The 22,848-nt window shown below is 44.7% G+C and overlaps 1 long non-coding RNA gene across 1 annotated transcript; it reads left to right on the top strand.

Annotated features, from left to right (window-relative positions):
- The first annotated feature begins 13,162 nt into the window (after positions 1 to 13,162).
- On the top strand, positions 13,163 to 20,096 carry LOC309345228. The gene is made up of 3 exons (XR_014158119.1): positions 13,163 to 13,316; positions 16,527 to 16,626; positions 19,151 to 20,096. It is a non-coding gene; the product is annotated as an uncharacterized lncRNA (long non-coding RNA).
- Positions 20,097 to 22,848: the final 2,752 nt, after the last annotated feature.

The following is a 22,848-nucleotide window of genomic DNA, read 5'->3' as shown; positions in this document are numbered from 1 at the left end:
CTTCTTCCCTAATACTCAGAATGCTGCAACACAATTATCCAGGGTGCCCAATTCCAAGGTGCTAGTCTTTGACTTTATTGAGGGGGTGGAATATCTCCCAGCTTTGTGTTGAGTTCACTAAACACCACCAGCTTTCATTTTTGTTCCAAGGGGGATGAGGGAGATATTGCACTGCTTTGTATTTTGTATTTTATCTCCCCCCTCTTATAGGGTGGTCAGAGACAAGAGATTGTGGGAATTCTGCACCTTTAATAGTTGCACAGATGAGGGAGTTTCAGCAAGCATGACAAACTTGTTGCATGACAAACTACATTTTTTGAATCTTCCTCTTTTGTACAATGGTTAAAAGTGCAGGAGTCCTGTATTCACTTGCATATGCCACCCCAATCCCTGAAACCAGATTGAAACTTGGAATGCTGAATTGCATCCTGAACACGTTTACCCAATTTTGCTTGTATCATCCCCTGCCATTGGTGTTGGCCAGGCTTGGTTGTTGTCCAGGTATGGACAGCCCCTGCAAGCATGGCCAATGGGCTGATGGGAGCTGCAGTTAAGCAACATCTGGAGGGCCAAAGGTTCCTCACACCTGTTGTGGTCCAAAAACACCTGGAGAGCACCAAGTTGGGGAAGGGCACTAGGACTGGGCAGATCTAGGATCAAGTCCACATTGAAGCTCAGAGTAACCTTGAACCATTCCCTGACTCTAAGTCTAGTCTGCTTCATAGGGATATTGCGAAGATAAAATGAGTAAGGAGAGGAATGGTGAGATAAAAAAACCCCCCTGTAATAAATGAAGACAGATGATATGAAAGGGTGTTTGTGGGTTTTGATCTGTGATCTCTGTTTTACATAAGTAAGCTACTGCCTGAATATGTACACATGAACTCCTCACAAACACTCTTCTGATGCAATAGTTACATGATGCCGTGTTTATCTAATTAAAAGCACCATTTTTTAGTGGTGTGAGACTCTTTTTGTTGGTTTCCTGTATCAGTAACCATTCTTATAATTAAAGTGACAGGTTCTGAACTAGTATGTCAAAACAGCACAGTTAAGACAGCAAAACTCTGGAATGATCATCTTCAATCAGCTGCAAGTGACTCATGTTTAACTTGGTTGATGTAAAGTCTCAAAGATCTAGCTGCTAAGGCAGATATTGAGCTTTCTCAAATGCTGAGTTGATCTGACAATGCCTTGTTTTATTTGATAGAAGTGTGTTAGGAACTTCTTGGCGTGTGCTCCACTTTCCATGCTAGTGGCAGATTAAGAATTCTCAGGCTTCTGCTCTCAAAGAACATTATGGGAGCTGTCATGCACATACACAGTGGAGACTTGCCCATTAGGGTTAATGGGGCACTGCCCCACCAACCTCAGTCTGCTGTCAGCCAATCCTCACCTGCTTGCCTTCTTACAGTCCAGGTGGTGGGCCTGGCTATCAGCTTCCTCCTCCAAACTCTGCCGGGAATAGGATGGGGACAATGCTAGGGTTAGCCGGCATCACCTATTATTATTCTCTCTCTCTCTCTCTCTCTCTCTCTCTCTCTCTCTCTCTCTCTCCCCTCTATGTTATTGGAGGAGGGAGGATTGCTTTGACTCAGGGTCGTACTGGTTTATGCTTTCATGCCTGCGAAACCCTTTTCACTTGATAGTCCACATTCCAGCTGTGCTTCTGTGGTAGGTCTATTAGTCTAGAGCAGGCATAGGCAAACTCGGCCCTCCAGATGTTTTGAGACTACAATTCCCATCATCCCCGACCACTGGTCCTGTTAGCTAGGGATGATGGGAGTTGTAGTTCCAAAACATCTGGAGGGCCGAGTTTGCCTATGCCTGGTCTAGAGGTCGCATATCATACTGTCAGGCATCGTTAACCTTTTGTTCCAGGTGCTTCTTTTGGCAGGCTATTTGCCAAATCCACGGGTATGTTGGAAGAATTAGCAATGGCTTACAGAGAGTCCATCAAATTGCTTTATGACGTGAGGGTAAACTGAGATTTCTGCTTCCCTGCAAAACAGTCAGATATTCACACAGCCCTACTCACATGTGCTCTGAGAGCTTGGTCCTTGTGAATATTGAAAAGGGGAGCATCGTATTGGTCCATTTCTGTACTGAATGAAGGTACTTGGCAGGGAGCAGTGATGGGACTATTGTTGGCTGGGAGATGAATAACTTTAGCTTCTCCAGGCCCCCTTTACTACACCTGCTTCTGTTGCTGTACCTGTAGAACTGCAGCCTGCTGAGGAGCCACAAGGCTGACCATCTGGCCTTGCCCTGGAGAGCAACAGCGGCAGCTGTTTCCATGGAGAAGCTTGTTGTGTAAGCAATTGTTTGTGGACAACTGTTGTGTTTGTGGTGGGAACACAAATGCATCTCATGAATATATTGTGTGATTCATAGTGTGCCTGCGTTTTGTTTTGTTTTAGCTATTTTATGTGTTTATTGATTTATTGTCCTTTTGCATTTACTACAGTTTCCTTACATTTCTTCTATATTAATTGGTTCACCAGTTTGGGGGCCATGGCAAAAAAAAAAGTGGTATATAATATCGTGGGTCTTTGGGCACAGACCAGCGATGGCTAATTCAGGATGCAGGTGAAGAGGCAGGTGAGAAAGAATGGGGATGCTGAAACTGTCCCAGATGCTTCTTCCTTCCCTGTAGCAGACAGTGTACTGTTGGAGGCTGGGAAAAACTCAGTCACAGCCTGGGATGGCTGAACAGGGTTCAGATGAAGAAGCTGGTCTGGCATTGTCTTCTAGGGCCAGGTGATGCCTTCACTGGTGGGATCAGATGCACCCACCCCCATCAGAGCATACAGGCTAAACATTCTTGCAAGACTAATTTTCACAAGTAGGTCTTATGTCCCACATTGGTTATAAAGCTTGCTGGGTGGGCATGAAGACTTGTTGGGAGATCTTTGCTGCTCTTGTATGGTTTTGAACTTTGTGCTCTGATCTTGGACTCTGGAAATCTGGCCTTGCTCCTAGCTCGGTTAACTCCTCTATCCTGGTTGTAGGAGCTCTGGGAAGGAGTTATTTCTTCTATCTCTCTTTGCCTTAATATAAGTCTCTTACTCACAAGTAAGAGACTCTGCTGTTGTATCTGGGGCAGAAGTCAGGATCTACAAATAAACTGTTGATGATCATGATGTTTTAGATGACCTGATAAGTACCCTCTTTTTAACTTAAAAAAAATGGAGTATGTGGAAATATTAGCAACAGCCACAATGTTTATTTATTTTGCTTATTTTAGGGATCACTATCCCACCCTTCAACTAGTTCTAAATGCAGCTTACAAGGAATCAAAATGGCAGGAAAAATAATATAGGACTTTCCAAGTATCTCAGCTTTTAAAAGAGTGACATAAAAGAAGAGATCAAACAAATGCAAAGCAGCATAAACAGATCACCAGAGACAAAACAAATCCAGCTAAAAAGTCTGGGGAAATTTAATAAAAGATCTTCCTCTGGCTGGTTAATGATTGTGTTTTATATTCGTGGACTAAATTTCACTTTATCACATTTATATTATCGTTTGTGTATATTTTATTGTAGTTGGTGATGTTTAGTATTAAAATATGTACTATTCTAGAATTGATCTAAATATGTAAGTGAATTAATATTGGGTAACTTATAGGTATGGCCATGTTTTTTTGAATAATTATAATTTTGTATAATTAGCATCCATCCCTGGTGAGAGATATGGGTTAATTGAATGATTGTTTTCACAGATTACATTTACAGATGGAATGTAAAGCATGATCGTGTGTGCATATGAATCAGTAATTTTCTTTTCTTCCTTTTCATAAAAGGGTCCGGCACTGAAACAACATCAAAGTGAGTAATGTTATGGGATGAAAGCTGAATGTTGATGCCAAAGGGGAAGTGGTCCTTTAGGGGAAACGAAGACCTAGATCAGACTAACTTGAGTTTTGGCTAGTTTTGGTAAGTGGAGATAGTGGCTGCGGCGAGAACAAGAACAAAAGTGAGGTTGTAGTCTCTGCTTGCCCCTCCAAATGCTGGGGTATCCTGTTAAAGGATCCAGGGGGAGTTGTCATGTCCTTCTGCCCATTCAGGGGCCAGGGCCGATAGCACCCCTCCAGACGCCGTCCCTGCGGGGGACACTATTTGATGTAAGGCTTAGGAATCTCTGCACGGATTGACCTATGGCGTCACTTCTGGCAGGCAGGCCAGAAATATTCTATTGCCCTTTGCCTAAGCCAAACCTCTTTCATCTGTATTCAGTAAAGTTGTGGCCTGTTTCAATTCAAATCAGTCTTCGTTGTCCCTAATTCTCTGGGGGGATAGTGGACTGAGGTGCATTCTACCTGGGCCTGCAAATGGACATAGTGGTAGCAGCTGGGACAAGAACAAAGGTGAAGTTGTTCAGACTCCCTTGTTCTTTTTCCTACTGCCAGGAGGTGTAACGTTGCTACACGTATAGCACTGAAATGCTTTTTGTATGCTTTTACATTTTGTATTATATTCTTGTTTTATTGCTGTTATTATGAAACTGTTTTTGTGGTGTATTGCATACCCTCCAACATTTCTCCAGTGAAAATAGGGATGTCCCGGTCCACATAATGATAATCTTACAATTTATACTCCACATATCTTACTGGGTTGCCCCAGCCACTCTGGGCAGCTTCCAACATATATAAAAACATAATAAAACATTAAACATTCTTAAAAACTTACCTATATAGCCATACCTCATGTTACGTTTGCTTCATGTTACGTTCTTTCAGGTTACGTCCCGCGGCAACCTGGAAGTACCAGAAAGGGTTACTTCCAGGTTTCGCCACTCACGCATGCGCAGAAGCGCAAAATGATGTCATGCGCATGCATAGAAGCGCCAAATTGCAACCTGCGTGTGCGCAGACGCACTGCTATGGGTTGCACTCCTTTCATGTTGTGAATGGGCCTCCCGAACCAGAGGTACCACTGTACAGGATTGCCTTCAGATGACTCGGGGGTCAGATAACTCCATACCCTCCAACGTTTCTCCAGTGAAAATAGGGACATCCTAAGGCAAAGTGGGACATTCCGGGATCAAATCAGAAACCAGGCCTGGGGGTTCCAGGAGCTGGCATAGGCCTTGACAGCTGCACAGTCATGCTGGTCTTGGTCTTCTAATAGCGGACCTATAATGACCTATCTTGCAGGGATAGCTTGCAAACATGATAAAAACGGTAGAGATGAAGACTTTGAGGAAGAGGACTGTAGCTCAAGGGCAGAACATCTGCTTTGCTTACAGAAGGTCTCAGGTTCAGTCCCTGGCATCTCTAGGTGGAACAAAAAAGGTCCTCTGCATGAAACCCTGGAGGGTTGCTGCCAGCCAGTGCAGAGAATATGGAGCTAGATGGACCAGTGGTCTGACTCAGTATAAGGCAGCTTCCTTGGTTATTAATTGAGAGTCAGGAAGTGGTGGCCCTCCAGATGTTGCTGGACTCCAGCTCTAATCATTCCCAATGATCAGTGTCAGGGGACTGCCATCGGGACAAGGGAGGGAGGCAGGGCCGTTGGGATACAGAGTGCCTCCACAAATCCTGAGGAGCAGTTCCTTCTCCAGCGGTGGGGAAAGGCACACCTCCAGTGAAGGAGAGAGGGAAGGGACCAGTCCAGTGGGGAAAGGGCTCAAGGATGCTGTGGAGAGCCCCAGCGCCCTACCTAGCCAGGCTGGCCAGGAGGGAGGCATGGCCCTTCCATTGCCCAGCCTGCGCAGGGGGGTGAAACCTAAGGAGGGGAGGAGGAGGCTTGGGGTGCTGAAGTTCTTATGTTGGGGGAGAAACCGGAAGGGGCCACTCCCGGATTCTGCAAGTGACTAAGACGGACATGAACTTTGTGTCTCTGCACTGTACCAAATAAAACCTGTAAAAGACAGGTCGGAGTCCTGCCTGGTTACTCACGAGCAACCACCACCAGCACCTGACAATCAGGGATGATGGGAATTGCAGAAAGGCCACATCTGGAGGTCCACATGTGTCCTTCAGGCAGCTGTGGATAGTTATGCCAACTAGCAGTTTGGGAGTGAGAAGAAATCAGTAAAAGTCTCTTCCCCTGAAAATGGCCAATACATGATTATTTTTGTTTGTTTCCGTGTGTGCATAGATATTGCTTACACTGCTACCTGCAGACTAACTTTAGTCTCATAGGGTTGGAGATCAGCTTCTTAATAACCCCCTCTTTTTTGCTTTTTAAATAACAACACACAATAACATTGAAGGTATGGCACAGTGCAGAAGTGTGAAATGCACGATGAGTGGAAAATAGCACCTTTGTCTGTGTGGGGATAGTTTGGCCGAGGCAGCTGGCCAAGAGGTGACCAAATAAAAGCAACAGTCTTGTGCAGAGTTAATAAGGGCATAAATCACACCGAAGCTCATCGTGGTAGTTATCAGAAAATAAATGCAGGATTGCAATAAGCAAGAGAGCAGAGTGCTACAGGGGATTTTACGCTGACATTTCCCTTGTAGTCTATCATTTTAAAAGCTCACAATAAAAGAGTTACACATCCACAATGCATAAAACATAACTAAAAATTTATATTTTAATGTCACTTCCAATGCTCTGTGAAATTAAAGGCAACAAAAGGCTTGAACTATGCATTTTGTTATTGGCCAATGGTATCTATCCAGCCTTTACAAGGAAGGGCAAATGAGGGCACTGAAGGGCACCATGTTGGGGACCGGTGAGTTAATGCCTATTTTCACCCTTAAAGAAGATGGAGAGAAATGACTGGAAGTGGCTCAGGGATTCAAGCATCTCCTCTGAAATATGCATACATTTTCTGGTTCTGAAGTGTGTGTGTGTGTGTGTGTGTGTGTGTGTGTGTGTGAGAGAGAGAGAGAGAGAGAGAGAGAGAGAGACTTAGCTATCACTTTGATCTCTGCATTCAAGTACTGTCAGGGCTGCTTTAGCTATCAAATTTATTGTTAGGTATACAGTATTCTGTTTTCTCGACTCCCATCTGATGTGTTTCAAGTAGTTCAAAGGAGCATATGCCTGGCATTTCCCCTTTCCCTTCCCCAATCCTGTATTTTCAGAACATTTACTTCTTTAAGACAGAAGAAAAGAAGTCACATGCAAAACAACTTTCAGCATATTTTAACAATATTTCCCTGAGACATGGTTTGGATAGGGTCTTCTTTGCTGCAGTACCTCAACTCCAAAATGCCTGGTGCCAGGTGAAGGCCTTTCTATCTGTCCATTTAATGCATTCGGGTTTTTTGACACCCACCCACCCCTTAAAGTCTGGGCTTTTATTCACTTGACTGCTTGATGTTCTGTTGTTTTACTTTATTTTTATTTATCTGACTGCTTCCTTTTTGTTATGTGTGGAAACAGCCCTGGTAGGCTTGGACCCATTAAACAGCATACAAGTAAACTTAAACCAATAAATAAAATTATCCCTCCCCCCTTAAAGTCTTATCTGTGGAAAATAAGATTGGAGTACAGGAGTGAAATATATCATTAATAAAGAGAGAGAACTTCAAATACTAGGGAAAGGTCATACTCAAAAGTAGAACCATTGGAATAAATGGATTAAGTTAGTTATGTCTAGCAATTTCATTACTATGACTTTATTGAATGTAACTCAATGTAATCTGCAGTATTTCTAGGATCACTGGATTACAGCTAAATTTATTTTTGGCTGTGTACACACTATATACTTTTAAAGCACTATTCCCCAAAATCTGGAAAAATGTAGTTTGGTCCTCACAGAGCTATGATTCCCAACACCCCTAGCAAACTACAGACTCCATGACTTTGTGAGGGGTTGAGGTAAAATGTGCTTTAGATGTATGGCAAGTACACAACCCTTCTCCCGAGATGGATAAAAACATCTCTCCATTATTGCTTACTGATGCTGACCCAAGAAACTAATGCCTTTCCCCACAAATTGAGTTAGGTCTTAGTACAGTGTGTGCTTGAACTTTCTCAATGTAGATTTCCCAGTTGGCTGTGAAAGTGGAATTGAAAAGTGTAGAAGAAGAAAATAATAATGTGTACACCTTAACCACCGTAGGTTTGGAGTGCTGAATGGGCTTCTGAGTCATTCTGCTGGCTTGTCGTAGCCATCCTATTGGTGTTGCTAATTGACTAAGCAATGTGTCATATAATAGAGAACAGATGGCGAAAGGAAGGAACTGTGGGAGGAGAACTTAATTAGAGGACTTCAGCCATTCTGGCTTATGGTGTGAAGTTGTGTATTGCACCCTGGGTTGCATTCAGGAAATGAGAAGGCTCAACCTTAGTGCTTGAGGTAGGAACCAAGAACATTCTACCCTTTGTCAAGCATGGTGGCATCATTAAGGCATTTATCAAGAACTTCCCGAGATTGAAGGAGAAATGTGAGTTGACTGTTCACCTAACACAGAACCCTTTCTTATCCTGTTTTAATTTACCAACTAATTCCACCCTTCCTGGACATTGCTGACCCACCTTGAGTGTGAATAACTCCAAGTGGTGTTACCTTGCTATATTGGACATCTCAGTGGATGGACTGGAAACTGCTGCAGTCCCCTCAGCATTGTTCCTGGTCAGGAGGGCTTATGAGTAGTCTCAGAGCATCGTTCCTTCAGAGAGGTCTTGGTGGGTTGCTGGCTCCCAGCATAGAGAGGGGTGGTTGCTAGGACTCTTCTCAGCATTGAGCTCTCCCTGGGTGTTACTAGGTAAAGTTCTGTCTTTCTGAGTACCTGTTTCTGGAAGGGCTTACTTCCCTGGCTTGCTACAGGGTTTTAACCCAGAAAGAGTTCCCTGTAGCCTCCTCCTGCATCTCCAACTCTGAGGCAGGCTCTCTTCTTTTGAAACCTACGCTGTTTCTATAACGGGATCTCCTTCCCCAAATTTCTTTCCCTCTTTGTAGTATGCAGGTGAAGGAAAGTGAATTCCATACAGCTGTGAGGCTCCACAGAGATGTGGTTCAGCTGTCTCAATCGTCTGACAATTCCCAGCTGCTGTCAGCCTTGGACAGGCATCCTCTACCCATTCCACACACAGAAAACAACTGGGCTGGTAGCTGAATTTTCCTTACACACTGGTCATGGCAATGTAACATCCTCCACTATACCTGAGTCAGCAGACCAGATTTTGGGGGTGCAGGGAGGGAGGAGAGTATGGGTGGAGATGGATGGAAACAGATGGGAGAGGGAAGCTGAGACCTTATCTGCCTGTGGACTGCCTTGCCAGAGTGGTGCATGCTCTGGTCATCTCCCGCTTGGACTACTGCAATGCGCTCTACATGGGGCTACCTTTGAAGGTGACCCAGAAACTACAACTAATCCAGAACGCGGCAGCTAGACTGGTGACTGGGAGCGGCCGCCGAGACCAAATAACACCGGTCTTGAAAGACCTACATTGGCTCCCAGTACGTTTCCAAGCACAATTCAAAGTGCTGGTGCTGACCTTTAAAGCCCTAAACGGCCTCGGTCCAGTATATCTGAAGGAGCGTCTCCACCCCCATCATTCTACCTGGACACTGAGGTCCAGCACCGAGGGCCTTCTGGTGGTTCCGTCACTGCGAGAAGCCAAGTTACAGGGAACCAGGCAGAGGGCCTTCTCGGTAGTGGCACCCTTCCTGTGGAACGCCCTCCCATCAAATGTCAAAGAGAACAACAACTACCAGACTTTTAGAAGACATCTGAAGGCAGCTCTCTGTTTAGGGAAGCTTTTAATGTTTGATGTATTTGAGTTTTTAATATTTAATGCTGTATTGTTTTTAACACTTGATTGGAAGCCGCCCAGAGTGGCTGGGGAAACTCAGCCAGGTGGGCGGGGTATAAATAAATTATTATTATTATTATTATTATTATTATTATTATTATTATTATATTTTAATATTCTTTTGGAAGCCGCCCAGAGCCGCCTGAGGCAGTTGCCACATTTAGCCTAATGGTTGGGCTGGCCTTTCCAGTCAGCTTCAGTTGCACAGACATAAAGGAAGCACCTGAACATCTCAGAGGAATGTCAGCCTCAGCAATTAAATTTTTCATTTCCCCCCGGGGAGAAAGATATGCCCCAAATAGTTCCAGCAGGCCACATACTAAGCCAACCACTTTTCAGGGTTTAAAAGGGGAAGAAATGTTTTAAGACTCTACTTTCCAGGCCCTTGTGGCTAATATCTTAATGTATCCAATTTATTGCAGCCTTTGGCACTGCAGATGGTGCCTGTAAAGAGGCTCATAAAGGGGACACAGCTAATGGAAATTAGTTTTTTTTAAATAAAAGGATGCAAATTTGCACATTTATCCGGATTAGTCTTTGTCTTAACAGTTATTCTTAACTGTCATCTTTAGAAGGTTTGGCCTGGAAATCCACCACAAATCTATCCCAGTGTCTGCTTTGCTTTGTCAGCCTATGTCGGAATCTGGCCTGCAGCCATCTCTGGCTTCTATTGCAATCCCTGGGACACATTCCAACAGCACCTCAAACCACCTCTTGGAGAGGGGGCTGGAGAGCCGTCATTTCCCTTTCTTCCCATAAGTAATAGAATCAGCAGATGAAGAAATTATCCCTATATTTCATCACAGTTCAGCAACACTGAAGAAGGAGATTTCACAATAGCTATGCCTTTGCTCCTAGGATCAGGGCCCCAGACGGCTATGTGTCCGGTGGAGGCAACTGAATTTGGCCAAATCGGGCACCTTGCATAGCTGTCAACCGTCCCTTATTTGGCGGGTAACTCGTTTATCCCAGATGCTGTCCCTTATCGATGATGTCCCTTAAATTTCCCGGGTTTCAAAGGAAGCAGCTCCTCTCCCTCCCTCTCTCCCAGCCAGGGAGGAGGGAGGCTCCAACTGTGTTGCTTGGCTGCGTTGCTCACCCAATAAAGAGTCTTAGAACGACTGGGGGGGGGGTGGAGCTTGCATGCCTTTTGTCGATCAAATTGGCCGCGTTGCCTGGGGACTTGCCTTTGCTCAGTGCTTCCCAGCGGAGAGGTGATGGTGGTTTTCCTTGCTGCATCCCCTTTGCCGGGTTGATGCGCTGTGGGAACCACTGCTTGAGGCTTCGTTTGGCTACTGGCTGGGCTTTCTGCCTTTGGCTCGGAGGGGCTTAGAAGTTGAACATACCTGTGCTTGGAAAATCCCTTATTTTGGCTGCTGATCCCTTATTTTCAAGGCTGCTGGTCCCTTATTTTCAAATCTGTAAGTTGACAGCTATGGGCACTGTGCCACCAACCTCAACCTGCTCTTGCCCACACTCCTTCTGAGTGACAACCAGTCCAGGAGTTTGCCAGACTGTCAACTTCAGTGTTGCCATTCTAGAACCCAGCAGGAAGGTTGATGCTGACAAGACTAGAATTTGTTGGCTCCACTTACTTTTGAGCTCCCTGCCTTCGATTCCACCAGTTCCATTGGGCAATGAAATGTCCTCCTTCACAGAGGATAGTCCTCTATTGGAAAAGCTGCCAGAGGACAATTTGAAGGAGTCCTCTGTTAGAACAGCTGTCTGGTTCAAATCTGGTTTAGGAATAAGGAACCATTGGAAGGTAGACCAGAAAAAGCGTTGAAGTTGCCCATCAACAGTTCCCTAATACCTGGACTCAAGTAGGCATACAGGTCTAATTATGGACTATATTTCTATTTAAATTACAGAAATTTTCCTCTGTGCACATCAATAAGCATATGGAAATACGCAAACATCTTTTTTGTGCTCTTCTTTGGTGATGCACTTCCTAGCTTATCCTTATCATACCCTCCAACACTTTGAAGCCAAAATCTGGAATGCCACCATCTTCCCATTTTTTATCACAAGAGCACAGTGGCCATTTGGGTTGCTGTGATCTCATGCAATTTCTTATCTTGTCGCCCCAAAATCACTTTTGTAATGCATAGCTGACCACCTTAGCAGGGTGGGATTCTGCATACCTGTCATTCTTGGGCAACTGGTACTGCCCACAGCAAAACACACTGCTAATTCCTGTCACGAGCTCCCCTTTAATTCTCTTCCCCCACAGCCCCAGCATTCTCAGCTTTGCTGGGCAACTGAACTTAGCAGCTGCTATTGAAATGACCCAGGAGCTCAAAGCAAGAGGCATTGTGGGAAACCTAAATTTTGGCTAGAACCAGCCACACAATGCTGCTCAGACTGCCACTGGTGCTTGCTGTTGTTTGTAGCCACTGCTAGGTAAACCCACCAGAGTCCACTGATGGAGGAGGGGGCCTACTGTTATGTACTGAAGTTCTCACCCTGGGCCAGCAGGGGGATACTGTAGATTGAAAGTGACGTTCAGTTATTGGCTAGTTAAAAAAAAGTGGTTACTGTTGCGTTGTAGTGGAGCTCTATATAAGCAGGCTGGCTGAACCCTTCAGTTCAGTTCTGTTCTGGCCTGTGAATAAACAAGAGCTGTTTGAAGAATTGCTGTGTCGTCTGATATGTTCACCCACAACTTAACACCTACCTAAGGACCCCTGAAACCTGAAGCCAACCTTGTCAAAGAGTAAAGTCGGTGCAAGTTGGCACAAGTGTGCTGCGCTGCCCAGAGTCCCTCCCACAGTCAAAATGGCTCCTTGCCTAGCAATCTTTGGTCTGGTCAGCTTAGTGCCAGGCTTTGAATCCCTATTACATTTCAAATGCACAACCTTACCAGCATTATTGCAAAGCAATGCATAACAAATGCAGTAATATCAGGCTAAGGCCAGTGCCAGAGGTACCATAACAAAAGTATGCTCCTATTAAATTGGCGCTTTCTCTACAGACATCGCCTGAAGCTGCCAAGACATGGTAGTTTTTTCATTACCATATGTGCTGATCTTTCTCTCTGCTCCTGTAATAACTCATGATTAGGAGGTGGCACAGAGCCACACGGACTTGGGGAGGCCTCATTCACTTCTGCACTGATTGTCAGGCTTGATGTTCCCCCGCTAAGCATTATAGCTTCCATTTCCAAGATCCTATTTGGTCACTGTTTGTATGCATTGGCATAATTATCTTACTGAAATGAGCGAGGAAGGAATGAAAGAAGGGGGTCATAGGCCTCTAGTCTCAGTTGCTTAAATGTGGAAAACAAGGCAATAGGAGTGAACTACAGTGCCCAAAAATCTTTGAGTGGGGAAATGAGCTTTGAATGTGCTTTAAAGGTATAGTGTATACACAGCCTTATACGTTAATGGCAGCTGTCAAATTTTCACAGGCCTGTATCAATGACCAAACATTTAGCACGGAGCAATCTATGTTTAAAGAAGCAGCTTCTTCTGGAAACGAGAAACATCCAGCCAATAATTCTGCAGTTGAGAGATTTGTGGAGTCATAGGACTTTTACAGCTGCTGTCTCCTGACACAGTGTCCTCTGAGATAGAGCTTGTTAGCTCTGACGTTAAGGTAAGGCATTACCTGGGAACTAAAAATATTTCTGTAAGTCTTCGGAAGAAGCAACAGGACTGGCTCGAGACACTTTGCTGCCTGAGGCAGAGCAGCAATAACACTTCCCCAAGCCAAGGTGCCTTTTACTATGACTCATTTACAGTCACAGAGTAAGAGAATAACAGACTGCATTTACATAGGCAGGGTTATTTTTTAAAATCAAGAGTGGGGACCTCAGTCCTGTGGGCCAAATGTGTCTTTCTATCAGCCCCCAGGCCACAACCCTCACTGGTCCTGGTGTGCCTGGCTGGAATGTGTCCTTGAGAACAGAGCAAAACCCCACCCAAGTTGAAATTTTTGAGCTATTTTTAACAAAAATCTCCAAAAACTGACACTCCTGACATGGGTGTCCAGATTTCCACCCAGACACTGCTAGAGACAGCAGTATTCCAGATATGTCGAGGAAATTCCAGACGTATGGCAACCCTAGTTAAGGATACTGGGAATTATAGCTCTGTGAGGGGGTAAACTGCAGTTCCCAGGACTTGTTGGTGGAGCAATGTATGATGGGTAAGCAGCATCAGTCTGGTTGCTTTTGTTTGTAGAAGCAGGAAGGTTGTCACATTGTCCCGTGCCTCAGGCAGTGAAATGGGTTGAGCCAACCATATGCACAAGAGTTTAACTACTGCCATTTTCCTGAGGGTGGCACTCATTTACAGCTCTGATAGAGGGAGCAAGAGAAAAACATGTAAGGCTGCAGTCCTGTACACACTTACCTGTGGGACTAAGTCTCATTAAACAAAGTGGGACCTACTTCTGAGTACACATGCACAGGATTGCACTGTAAATATGTTTGTATTTTACAAAGGGTTGAGGAGTTGCTGGTGTCTCTTTTTGCACATCTGTCTAATTCTGAATACAGTGGTATCTCGGGTTAAGAACTTAATTCGTTCCGGAGGTCCGTTCTTAACCTGAAACTGTTCTTAACCTGAAGCACCACTTTAGCTAATGGGGCCTCCCGCTGCCGTGCTGCCGCTGCGCGATTTCTATTCTCATCCTGAAGCAAAGTTCTTAACCTGAGGTAATATTTCTGGGTTAGTGGAGTCTGTAACCTGAAGCGTCTGTAACCTGAAGCGTATGTAACCCGAGGTACCAATGTAAAGGGAGATTAGGGTTGAGGAAAACTTTGCGTTTAAATGTCGTTCATGGATAGATTTCTCTAACCACAGAGGTGCCCGGCTCTGATCTGCAACAGCTGCATGTCATGTTCAGTTACCCAAAATGCAATGCTGGACCTGATGGTACAATGCCACACCTCTGCGGCTTGCAGAGGCACCAGGCATTACATGTTGCAATTGGTTCTGATGGGTTGGCAGTGTCAGGTCAATGATGGGCCTTTCTGAGCCCTAGGAGTCTTGGCAGGTGCCTGACCATGCTTGTCTTCTGATCCTAGGCCTGTTGACACTAACTGCTGTTGAGTAGCCCTTGAGACGATGGAGCATGCCTGAAAGACTTACCATGCTTCATTCCAAAGGGAATGGAAACAGCTGGTGAGGAAACTGCTCTACATCTTTGCTCAGAGTTGCTCCTCAAATTTGCAGAGGGTTTGTTTCTGGAAAGCTGCTGGGGCTTGGGGTGACTGGGAACAAATTTGCTGCTTTAAAGTGCCCTCAGACTCCATGCTGGAGTCATCTGGTTCTGGGCAGAAACATGGTTATTACCTGCAATTCCAGCTTCTGGAAAACTCTGGTTGCATACTGGGAAGGAATTTTAAAGTGCCGTGAAAGCTGAGTTAGGGAACATTAGGCTGCCTATTGAAAAGTTTGTTGTAAACATTGTCATTGATTGGCCTATGGCAGGAGACAGTGTTCTCCTTTTGAGGAAGAAGGCACTAGCACAGTTGTGGTAGAGTGTGGTAGAGCCAGTGTGGTGTAGTGGTTAAGAGCGATGGACTCATAATCTGGTGAACTGGGTTCGCTTCCCTGCTCCTCCATATGCAGCTGCTGGGTGACCTTGGGCTAGTCACACATCTCTGAAGTCTCTCAGCCCCACTCACCTCACAGAGTGTTTGTTGTGGGGGAGGAAGGGAAAGGAGAATGTTAGCTGCTTTGAGACTCCTTAAGGGGAGTGAAAGGTGGGAGGAATATCAAGTCCAAATTCCTCCTCTTCCTCCTGCTTTCCATGCAGATGTACCTAGGTTCAATCCTTGGTGGTATGTCCAGGAAGTGATGGGAAAGTTCCCTGGATGAAAAGAGTTTTGGAGAGCTACTTCCAGTTAGTGAAGGCAATCCTGTCCTAGATGTACCCATGACCTAATCCTGTCCTAGATGTACCCATGACCTAATTTCCTGTGAATGTGGCTTGGCTTTCTAGAGAGAAATTTACCCGAGGACGCCTCAGATGACCTCACAACTAAACCAATCTGGAGGAGCGTTGTGTAAGGGCTCTTCTTCTTTGTTGTTGGCTGAAAGTGCAGAGCTGTTGAGAGAAGAACACTAGGGTGGAATCTACACACACATTAAAAAAAGCTGTGAAAATGCCTTTTAAAATGTTTTGAAAAATATGTGATATTTCCTCATAGCTCACTGTCGCCATCTAGTGTCACATTTGTATACTGTACTTTACAACACACTTAAAACGTTTTATTTGCAGCTGTATAGCTGAGTCCCAGGCTGAGAAGTGAGAAGTGAGAAGACTTGGTGACAGCACCGGCCCACCCATGAGGCAGGGTGAGGCAGCTGCCTTGGGTGGCAGAAACCCAAAAGGCAGTTCCCCTGTGGTCACCCTGCTGCACTGGCAGGGGAGCAGTGGGATGGGGCAGCATGTTCCCGTTTTGCCTCAGGCAGCAAAACCATGTTGAACTGCCTTCTTGGTGAGCTGGCAATCCATTTCTCAAGAGCCTGTGGCCAAAGTGGAGCAGATCAGAGGCAGCTGGCCTGATGGAGCTGCCCCTCTTACCTTGATGGTGCAGGCAGAAAGGCAATGGCAAGGTCAGGACTGCACAGGCAGTCTGGCATAGCCAATCCAGGCCTCTCACTGGTGGTCTGTGCACACAGCCCCAAGTTGTCCACCATCTTTCCCTTTCCCTACCATCCAGGTAGGCAGCAATGAAGCTGCCGTCTGGAGACGGGATCTGCAACATTGCCCTCCAGGAAGCTAACTATCTGTAGAGAGAGAAGTCAACAGAGGGAGGAAAACTCAAGTTAAACTCTTTTTGTGTGCCCGCAGGACAGTGAGCTGCAACCCGGACCCAACAGCAGTTTTAAATATTCAGACTGAAGCCCCAGGCCACACTCTCAGCCAGTTTCCAGACTGCAGATCAATCTAGGTAAGAGCACAGAGGCTGCTTAGTTATCACTTTGACGACTGCAGTTCTACCTTAGCAGAGGCTTCAGTTTGGCCCACGAGGCTATCCTTGCATCTTAAAATAATGGTGGCATGCCAGTTGATTGGGTAAAGTTAGTATTTCTTTGGTAACCACGTCACATTCTGAAATGATTTCTTTGAAAGCTCCAGAGCATTAGAATAAATCCGGCTAGAAATAATAAAAAAGTGAGCAAAGGAGTCCTGATTCATTTAAAAATCGAGCTGGAGCAAATCATGAAAGCTATAGAAGCATGCAATTTCAGTCGGATGCTTTAATGTCTGCCTAGTGAGGTCTATAATGATCCCCCGCCCCTTGTTGAGATGTCCCTACAGCCTGCAGGAAAAACCGAATGAGATATTCAGCAAGGAGGCCTGAAGATCCAATGAGGAAGGATTTTAATAATACACTCAGTGCTTAATGGTGACTTCACATTCAGCTCACCTGCTGGGGACTTGGGCTGGCTATAGGGATTGGGCGAATCTGAATTTTTGCTTTCTCAAATTTTGTGTGTGTGTGTGTGATTAAATAGTCCTCCTGAAAAATTCACAATCATTTTAGTGCATTTCCCCCCAATTATGCCCCTTTTTGTATGTAACTTTTTCTAATTGGGAAACCCAGCCAGGTGGGCGGGGTATAAATAATAAAATTATTATTAACATTATTAATACTCAGTTTTTTCAAATGAAATTTCCTTATATACAATGCAGTTTTGTATGCTATTTCCATGATGATTATATGCATCTTTATAGACCTGGCTCAGTCCACCCATGAGGTAGTTTGAAGCAGCTGCCTCAGGCAGCAGAAACCCCTGAGTCGGTGCCATCGTGGATGCCCCACACTGCTGGTGGCAGAGAAGTAGTACCGCATCAGTGCCTATATCTTGCCAAAACCTTGTGAGATCTCACAGAGCACAAGAGAAATCTCATGAGATCTTGCCAGAAATGGGTACCAATGGTGGTATTGCTTCTCCACGACTGGTGGAGGTGGCGGGCCAGGGCGGCATTTTCTGTGTTGCCTCAAGCGGCGAAATGGGGTGCACCGGCTCTGCTTTAGACTCACTTTACTATATTTGTGCAGATTACTTGGCTGGGGAACTACACTGCCAAATTCGGAGATGTTTGTATTTTGAAGGGTGGTTGAGTTACTTCGTGTATAATTTTGGAAAGTATGAATTAGGTAAGGGACGCAGGTGGCAGTGTGGTCTAAACTACTGAGCCTAGGGCTTGCTGATTAGAAGGTCGGTGGTTTGAATCCCCACGACAGGGGTGAGCTCCCATTGCTCGGTCTCTGCTCCTGCCAACCTAGCAGTTCGAAAGCACATCAAAGCGCAAGTAGATAAATAGGTACTGCTCCGGCGGGAAGGTAAATGGCGTTTCTGTGCGCTGCTCTGGTTCCCCAGAAGCGGCTTAGTCATGCTGGCCACATGGCCCGGAAGCTGTATGCTGGCTCCCTAGGCCAATAAAGCAAGATGAGCGCCACAATCCCAGAGTCGTCTGCGACTGGACTTAATTGTCAGGGGTACCTTTACCTTTACCTTTACTTTTATGAACTAGGTAAGCTTGCCTTTTTGTCACGCCATCTTGCCTCTGCCTCCTGCATATTTTGTAATATGTAGTTTAAAAAGTTTGATTAACATAATCAGTTTTATTTCAAAGAAAAAGCAGCGTTTTGCCATGGTGGGCAAAATGATCCCTTCACTGCAGGGAGTTGGACTTGATGACTCTCATGTTCCCCTTCCAATTCTACAGTTCTGTTGTCCTATTCTGTATGGACTTCTTGCTGAAAATTCCTCCGTGTGGCTGTAATTTGCTCACATCTTTGTGGACAAATAAGAACTAGGGAGAGTTTTGGAAGAAAACTGCCATACACTCATAGTCCATTCTTGGCCTCGTGGCTCCTTTTTATGAAAATAAAAGTGTTAAGCTTAAACACCTTTTTATTTTTTATTTACAAAACCCTATTTATCATAACATGTAGTTTGGCTCTAAAGCATTTATTCCCCTTGCATTGTTCGTCATGCACAAAATCACATCTTGCCTTGTAGGAAATGGCTGAGCCCACTTGAATGCTCACGAATTTCAACTGACAATCACTCACATGAATTAAAGTACCCCCCCCTCTCATAAGCAGGTGCTATTTGCCTGTTCTTTTAGTCTCATTTTATACACTTCAAGCATTGGGTACAAAAAGCCATTTTCGATGACTCTTATTACCAGCTCTGAGCCATCACGGCAAGTTACTATAGAAATAGTTAAATCTAAATGGAAATAAGTGCACATACTAAACATTCACTGCTCAGTTTTAACAATACCTTTTTATTTATTTCTACAATCTGGAGGAAGGGTCCATTGCTTTTAAAATCTGTAGACATGTGGACGTATTTTACAAGACAGTACAGTTTTTGAATGTCACACAATGATCACAGTTTCATACCAACACATGCATATAAAGACAAGTTTAAAAGTCTTTTTCTTTTCTTTTACAGAAACAATTGGAGAGGTCAATAAACTTCAACAAGTAAGGATTAAATTAAAGTTACCAAAAATAAATATTTTAAAAAGTAAGACTCTTAAGTGCGCTAGTTTATGGCTAATGGAATCCTTGTTCCTCCCAAACATATGGGAATTGTTAATGCTCAAATGGTGAAATGTTTTGATGCATTGAGTCTTGAGAGCATGGGCCATGAATGCAAAGAATCCATATACAATTTAGCAGACCAGTTGCTGTTGTATATCAGCTGATGCACAAATACAGCTCCTGGGTTTGATTTGTTGCTTTCTGCAATGAGCTAGAGTGTACATTCTACAAGGTAAAGATCCAAAACTGCATTTCTTTTCTTTTTTTAAATCCCCCCTTTCCCCCCTTTTAATCCCCTTAAAATCTATAATCTCATGATGCAGTTTCCCATTATAATTCTGTTCTGAAGGCTGCTTTTTAAAACCCCTGTCCCTTTAAAGAAACAATCCGCTCAGCTACACTTGTCACAACCACACCTGCAGTCTCTAAAAGAGTGTGAAAATTGCACAACGATGCCAGCCATTTGGCTGCTTCTAGTGATGCCATTTGGGGCCTGTTGACTCTGCCCTAAAATGGCAAGCAGGGGGGAGAGACCTAATGAAACACACCACTGAAAGCAAGAATGGGGGGGGGGTGAGTGAGGACCTTAACAGCAACAAGGCCACTCTGGACCCGCTGTGCAAGCAATTCCAACATTTCTGCCATTGAGATCCCTTGATGCCTCAGAAGTAACCGGTGCTCAAGTAAGACTGCACTACATGGGTGGATATTGCAAGTGAGATGAGCAGAAGCACACTGCTAGCCAGGTTCACCAAAAAGTCTTGCTATTCTATGGCTTTTCTAGGCTCATGTTGCCTTGCCAGTCATTCTCTTCATGGAGCACTGCTTACATGGGACTCAGCTATACAGCTGCAAATAAATCAATGTGACTCTAGATGGCGATGGTGAGCCTTATGGAAAATTCAATGTATTTTTGAAAAAAGGTTTTAATAAAAAGCATTTTAGAACATTTTTTATATGTGTGTAGATTCCACCATGGTCTGTGGCTAGTACTCCCATCCTAAATAAAAGCTGCTTCAGGTACCTGAAAGAGCAGAGGCCTGTGATTTCCAAGCAAGCTATGTTGAATTATTTTCATTCTGCTGTACCGAATGCACTCACTGCAGTATGTCTGTGCAACCCTAGGAGCAAAGGAGCCTGCCTTTTACTGAATCCAGCAGTGGTCTATCTTGTTCTGTATTGTTTATGTGAACAGACAGCAGCTCTCTGGGGTCTTTCCTAGCCCTCCCTGAAATGCCAAGAGCCGTGGCTCTTCTGCGTACAATGCATGTCGTGCTGTTGCCTGTACCCTTCCCCTATGCAGAGATGTACCAGAATCATAAAACTGTAGCACTGAAAGGTACCCCAAGGGACACCTAGTCCAACCCCTGCAATGCAGGAATCCTACCCACAGCCATCCCTGGGTGGGCTTGAACCACCAACCTTCTGGTTAACAGCCAGACACAATGACCCATTAAGCCACAGAGGGAAATACTAGTAGTGCGTCACTTTGAAGGATGTATTTACAGGATTAACTATCAAGCAGGACTTTTGTTGTAGTAATTATTTAATCTGGGGAAAAGTTAGTTGCTCATTTTTTGGGGTGTGTGTGTGGAATAGTTCTTTTGATGTTGCGGCTGTGTATCCATAGCTGAAAAGTTCACAGAAGACAGAGCAAAGAGAAGGTGAGAAGCAATTCTGTAGATACACAAAAATAAACAGGCAAAGACTCCTAACAAGTTTCCTGGTGTAAGAGAAATATATTTTCTTTTAAAAAATGCAGCTCTCTGTGGCCAAAAACACTGGCCTCAGTGGGCAAGAATGTCACATTGAGACAAGTATTTCTGAAGCAAAGGGGGTGGGGACAAGAAATGAGGGGAAGAAGGGGAAGCATGCAAGGAAAATAACCAGAACTAAAATACCGTTCAATGACTCAGGACCACAAGGCAGAAACTTAAATCCCAGTTGGGAAGGGCTTCACAGATGTGTGCGTATTGTGCGTGAACATTCAACGGTTGACTCACAGACTCCTGTTTGTGTCGACTGAGCTTTAAAGAGCGGGTTTTCATGGGGAAAGCTCTGGAGGAAAAAAAACAACGGTGCTCAGACATGGAGTTTCAAAGCACAGATCTCTGCCCAAAAAGCGCAGGGCAAAAAATAATTGTAGGTGAGCCCTGAGTTCCACCTTGGGAACTGTGGCTGAAAGGAGGCCTAGAAATATAGTAAAGAAAATAAGAGGTGATGTGGAAGTTTGATCAGGAGCATTTAACTCACCAGTGGACATCAGGTCAGAAAGCAGTAGCTTAGATTCTTGCCTCTGGAAGCCCCGTTTCGGGGATTTCCTGCTTAATGCTGAGAAGAACATGCACCTTTTAATTAGAGAAAGTCCCTGACTCGGCAGGAATGGCAGGGGGATCCTTCAGATGTTACTGAACTACAACACGCCATCATTGCTGCTATTGGCCATGCTGGCTGGTGCTGAGGGGAGATGGAGTCCAACGTCACCTGGAAGGTCAAAGGTTCCCAACGCCTGCTCTAACCAAACAGACTATTCACTTTATAACCTATTTATTTATAGCCCCCCTCCATTTTGTTAGTATACACTGGTATCCAAGAAATAGAATGAGATGAGACTGTCAATTGATCAATCAATAATTGAAAACATTCCCCCCCAACAGCTGATTCAAGAAAAGCTATTTTTCACTTGATCTAAATTTCCTCTCTTGTTGGACAAAGGCAGGTCTGTTTCAAAACTGGATGCCGATGAAATGGAAATAGGCCTTTATTGTGTACTTCTTGCCTTTGTATCCTATTGTTTCTCCAGGGAGCTTAGGGCAGAGTATATGGGATCATAGCTAGACTCCCATATCAGGTTACTAAGTATAATCCCCATTGAACTCGAAAGAGAGATACCTCGGAGTAGGCAGGTGTAAGATTGTGCTGTACCAGACTGGACTTTTGGCTTACTGTGGAGATCTGGCTTCTTTTCTGTACAATTTGGGGAAGGCTACTGTGTTCTGGAATAAGGAATGCCCCCTATTAGCTGTGGAGTACTGGACTGAGTGGTGAAGCAGAGGCGCATAAATGACCTTCCAGCAGCCAAGTCACTGCTGCTTCCTGGGGAGCGGAAAAGGTGATGCAGTGGCAAGGTTGTTGCAGTGCAAACGTATCAACAGAACCAATTTGATGTTCCTGCCAGTGCATTAGCACTGCACCACCCTCCCCACTGCTTTACCCCTCACCCTTCTGGTAAGCAGCAGGGAGGTCACTCCACTCCACCATGTTGCCTGCTCCTGGAGCTGTTGTGGACTAGAATGAAGAACAACACGTGTTCTTAACATCCCTTGTTTGTAGTAAATGAGCACTTTTTAAAACGCAGGTTCATCCCTAGTATAATCTCTTCTGTTTCTCCAGCAGCCAAGTTTCCAAAGTTGGACAGCGTCCAAAGGCCATACCAAAGGTGTAGCTTTCCATTGGCTGTAGTGCTATGTGGCACAAGCATTTTAGCCTAAGGTAAAACAGCGCTCTTGTATTAAGTTATTTGCCTTAGAAGAGGGCTGGCCAACAACTCTTGCACTATTTTCTCTTGGTTTCAGCATGGGGATGTTTGTAGCAGATCCTTAAACT

This window comes from Podarcis erhardii (assembly GCF_964252035.2).
Source record: "Podarcis erhardii genome assembly, chromosome: 6".
NCBI classification, from domain to species: Eukaryota; Metazoa; Chordata; class Lepidosauria; order Squamata; family Lacertidae; genus Podarcis; species Podarcis erhardii.
This window is presented reverse-complemented; position numbering and strand designations above follow the sequence as displayed.